This window comes from Papio anubis, chromosome 5, assembly GCF_008728515.1.
Source record: "Papio anubis isolate 15944 chromosome 5, Panubis1.0, whole genome shotgun sequence".
Lineage (NCBI taxonomy): Eukaryota > Metazoa > Chordata > Mammalia > Primates > Cercopithecidae > Papio > Papio anubis.
The window spans coordinates 5,492,817-5,498,026 of record NC_044980.1 but is presented as its reverse complement, the minus strand read 5'-3'; the positions used below and the strand labels follow the sequence as shown (position 1 = coordinate 5,498,026).

Sequence of the window (5,210 nt, the reverse complement as noted above, 5' to 3'; positions counted from 1 at the left end):
TCTCTCTCTTTCCCTCCCTCCCTCCCTCCCTCTCTCCCTCCCTCCTTCTCTCTCTCTCTCTTTCTTTCTTTCTTTCTTTATTTATTTCTTTCTCTCTCTCTCTTTCCTTCCCTCCCTCCCTCCCTCCCTCCCTCCCTCTCTCTCTCTTTCTTTCTTTCTCTTTCTTTCTTTCTTTCTCCTTCTTTCTTTCTTTCTTCAGCTTTTTACCACTAGCAAAATTTCTCACATTGACTTTTAATGAAGTGGTCTGTGCCTCACTGTGGGAGCCCAGCAGAACCGTAACAGGGAACATGAGTAACTGACGGAAAGTGGGCTGGCTTCCTGGAGCAGCCGTAAGGAAGCACTGCACACTGTGGGGCTTAAAACAACTCAGATTCTTTCTCTTGCCATTCTGGAGGCCGGAAGCCCAGGATCAAGCTGTTGGTGGAGCCACGCTCCCTCCAAAGCTCCAGCAGGATCCCTCTTCACCTCCTCTGGTATTCAGGGGCTCCCTGCCATCCTGGCATTCCTAGGTTTGCAGCTGCCTCACTCTGATCTCTGCCTGCCTTGTCATGCAGCCCTCTTCCCTGTGCGTCTCTGACCTTACATGGCATTTTCCTCTTGTTTTCTTTCTTTCCTTCTTCTCTTTCTTTCTTTCTTTCTTCTTTCTTTCTTTCTTCTTTCTTTCTTTCTTTCTTTCTTTCTTTCTTTCTTTCTTTCTTTCTTTCTTTCTTTCTTTCTTTCTTTCTTTCTCTCTCTCTCTCTCTCTCTCTCTCTTTCAAGATGGAGTCTCGCTCTGTCACTCCCTCTGCCAGGCTGGAGTGCAGTGGTACCATCTTGGCTCACTGCAACCTCTACCTCCTGGATTCAAGTGATTCTCCTGCGTCAGCCTCCGAGGAGCTGGGACTACAGGTGCGCATGACCACGCCCAGGTAATTTTTGTATTTTTAGTAGGGACGGGGTTTCACCATGTTGGCCAGGATGGTCTCAATCTCCCGACCTCGTGATCTGCCCGCCTTGGCCTCCCGAAGTGCTGGGATTACAGGTGTGAGCCACGGCGTCTGGCCTTTCTTCTTCTTACAAGGACACCACTCATGGGATTAGGGCCCATGCTAATGATGTCATCTTAATGATATCTGGTAAAAAGCCTATTTCCAAATAAAGTCACATTCACAGGTTATCGGGTTAGGACTTCAACATGTCTTTTTAGGAGGCACAATCCAACCAGCTGCAGAAGATGACAGGAAATAAGAGTCACGCTCTTCTGAAAGATGGCAAACATGAGCTAGCAAGAAGGTGTTGGTGAAGGTGGGGAGCACGATCTTGGGGGGTCTCCAGAGACATGAAGATGGGGCAATGGCAAGTCCTCTGCCATGTACCATTGCCCCCAAAACACCTTCCAGTTCCCGTGGCAGTGGTTTTTCACTTGTGAATATGGTGTTATGTCATTGACAGAATGTAAATGGGCAGAATTTAACCATCTTGATTTGTGGGGCAGAGTCCACAGTCTGTCTTCCAAGCCGAGTGTTGGCTGGACTGGAAGGGGGAACTGGGTCAAGGTGAGCAGACACAACGAAGAAGGCGGACGATGACTTCATCTGTAGTTCTGACCTCAGGCACATACTTTACAGCATGGCCCGGGCACCACGTGGCACCTCTGCGACCCCCTTCATGCCCTCCGTCTGGTTATGGCTGCCGCCCTGGGAGCTGTCCTGGCAGTGCGGGTGCACCCATGGAGATGTGCAGCCCTGCGTCTGACTCCAGAGGCAGGGACTTCTTCAGTTTAAAAAGCAGAACACAAATCATCAGATCCAAATGCTCCAACACCATAATCACCATACTTAGAAAAATAACCATAAAGCTGAAGGGTTATACTTGTCCTCTAACTTAAAAATGTAAAATTGTAGAAGTGAGTTTTCCAGTGACACCTTTGTGACACACAAGGGGTTTCTAGTTTTCTCTAGGGGACCTGTAGGGCTCTTAGATGCCATAAGGCTAAATTAAGACTGATTTGCTTTAATTACCAGGACGAAGAGAAGCACTAGAAAGTGGCAGGTTGGGCTGGTAAGTGCATGAGCTTTAGAATTGGTCAGACCCGGCTGGGCACGGTGGCTCACACCTGTAATCCCAACACTTTGGGAGGCCAAGGTGGGTGGATCACGAGGTCAGGAGATCAAGACCATCCTAACTAACACAGTGAAACTCTGTCTCTACTAAAAATACAAAAAAATTAGCCAGGCATGGTGGTAGGCTCCTGTAGTCCCAGCTACTCGGGAGGCTGAGGCAGGAGAATGGTGTGAACCTGGGAGAAGGAGTTTGCACTGAGCCAAGATCACGCCACTGCACTACAGCCTGGGCGACAGAGCAAGACTCCGTTCCCCCCCCCCCCCAAAAAAAAAAAAAAGAATTGGTCAGACCCTGTTTTTAGTCCTGATTCTATAAGCACTAGCTGTGTCAACAGGTCAAATCATTTCGGACAAATGGAAGTACATTGAACCTCTGCCTTGGGCTTGTGGTGGGTTGTGCCTGAGACTGCGTACAAAGGACTTGGTGCGATGCCTGGGACTTGGTGGGTCCTTGGCAAGTGTGTCTCTGCACAGCACACTGATCAAGGATCAAACCCATGAATGCGGTGTGCTATGGATGGAACTGTGGTCCCCCCAAAAAGATATGTTGAAGCCCTGACCCCTCATACTTCAGAGTGTGACTTTATTTGGAGGTAGGGTCCTTACAGAGGTAATTAAAGTTAAAGCAAGGTTATTAGGGTGGTTCCTAACCCTATCTGAGCTGAGTCCTTGTAAAAGGAACGTGGGGACACAGAGATAGCCATGCACAGAGGGAAGGTATGCAGTGGAGTGGGTGGGACACAGGGGGAAGATGGCCACCTAGGAGCCAAGGAGGGAGGACAGGAATGGAGCCTTTCCTGGCAATTTCAGAGGGAGCATGGCCCTGCCAACACGTTGATCTTGGATGTGTGGACTCTCCAAACTGTGAGCAATAAATGTCTGCTGTTTAAGCTCCCAGTCCGTGATACTTTGCTGTGTGCGCCAGGACATTAATACACAAGGGTTGAAGCATCACCAACGCAGGAGATTGGGGGCACAAATTCAGTGGATGCTATGAAAGTTGGGGGCTGTTTGCACCGTAGGGTCCAATCATATTCAGTACAAGATCTGCATCAGCTCCAGTAAATGCCACAGCCGCCAAACACCAGCGAAAGCACAAATATTCAATATAAAGGTGCCCTTTTTAGCAGCCGCCTTGCAATTTCTTTCTCTATTTTTATTAGTTAGGTCTATAAAAAGACCAGAACATCTTGAAGATTGGGAAAGCATTTGGATGCAGCATAGCCACTGAAAAACCCCCACCAGAGAGAAGAGTTCGAGTGCATCTCTGACATCATGCTGTAACAATGTATAATTATAGGAGATATTATTAAATTGTAAAATGTGAAGCTGGGAAAACATGTAATTTGGTAAGCTCGGTCTCCTGCCTGGTATAATTACACGCCTCTCCTTCCGTTGACATTGTATTTACAGGGCGAATATTTTCTGGGCTCTTGCCACAGTGGTTAATGTGAGACACGTCAGAGAATATGCCAAGGTGACAAGTCAGGGTCGAAAAGAACACTAATCTTATTTAGCACCTAATTTTTTATTTACACTATGACGTGATAAGATTGATCATTCAGTTTTAATGAATGCTGACTGGAAAGTTAATGGTGACTTCCTTCCTTACATTCTACTTTCTTCTGTGGGCTTTGTTTTGTGTGACCCGCTTTGGTATTTATGATGTGATCATTTAAATATGTAAATTAGTAATGATTGGATTAGATGAATGACTTGAGTTTTAAAACATTGTAACAACTTAGAACCTGAATCTTTGGGGATTAGAGCAGATTTTTCAGCCTCGGTACTGTTGATGGGGTGGGGTGGGATGGGATGCCTGTCCTGCACATTGCAGGTGTTTACAACACCCCTGCTGTGACAAGCAAAGTGTCTCTAGACACTGCCAAGTGACCCTTGTGGGATGGGGGATACAAAATTGCCCCAGCGGAGAATCACTGGGCTATGGGAAGAGGGTAAAGGATTATGCAAGGATTAGTCAAGGTCAAATCTGGCGTGAAATCGTAGCAGCTCATGCACCATGCCTGATGCTGGAGTAGTGGAAAATCAATGTGGATTTTTATCTTTGGACAATTAAAATTCCACTTTCCCAAGTCAATTGTCTTGTTTGTTTACCCAGTTTTGCATGACGAAATCAAATACATAGTTATTGATAAAGCTGAAGTGAATGCTAAGATTGTAATTCTGTCCAGATGTACTCCCAATATATAATCAATCACAGAGAATGGGGAGAAATGAACCCCTATCCTCTTTAAGCAAGGTCTTTCCTTTCTAGCACTCCTTGTCCCCGCTGGTGGCATCATCTTGTTTGGGGCTCTCTGGCTGGTCTTAGAGCTCCCAGGAAAGTTGATTTGGAGGGTGTGTAAATTAGCTGATCATTAAAATGAGCCCCCATGGCCTTGGAAATAAGTGATGTTGGAAACTCATTGCAGATTATTAGTGGACTGGGGTGCCTCATGTATGAGGGGCATGAGGTTGGGTGGGAGATCAGGGCCACAGCTGACTCAGGCCTTCTCAGGCTGCCAGCATGGATGCCACTCATTGTTTTACCATCTGACACCTGCTTTTCCTCTTGCCCTCCAAGATATTCAAAGAGATGATTGGGGCCCTTCATGAATCTTAAAATATCCTGTGGTTTCTGGTATCCAGGGTCCCCTTCATTTCTCTTCCTGTGAAATGGGTGGTGAGGTCAAGGGCATTCCATTTTCTTCCACTCTTAAAACCCAGGGCCTGTCCAGGTCTTCAGGCTTCAGCTCCTCCTTCTAGGCCCCCACTGTCCCTGCACACCCTCACCAGGGGGGCACATGACCCTATAGCACCGCAGTCTCCCTCATGGCCAGCAATCCACCAGAGTGCCTCCTCACTTCATCGTCAGTGGTCTGTGGTCCCCAACCTCTTTGGCACGAAGGACCAGTCTTGTGGAAGACAATTTTTCCACGTACAGGGTGGTGGGGGAAACGGTTTTGGGATGAACCTCTTCCACCCTAGATCATCAGGCATTAGATTCTCATTAGGAACTGGCAACCTAGATCCCTGGCATGTGCAGTTCACAATAGGGTTCCTGCTCCTATGAGAATCTAAATGCCAACACTGGTCTGGCAGGAG

At 47.3% G+C, this 5,210-nt stretch overlaps 1 long non-coding RNA gene across 1 annotated transcript; it reads left to right on the top strand.

Moving 5' to 3' along the window:
* Positions 1-849: 849 nt before the first annotated feature.
* LOC116274868 lies at positions 850-4,203 on the top strand. The gene is made up of 2 exons (XR_004183632.1): positions 850-891; positions 3,269-4,203. It is a non-coding gene; the product is annotated as an uncharacterized LOC116274868 (long non-coding RNA).
* The last annotated feature ends 1,007 nt before the right edge of the window (positions 4,204-5,210 follow it).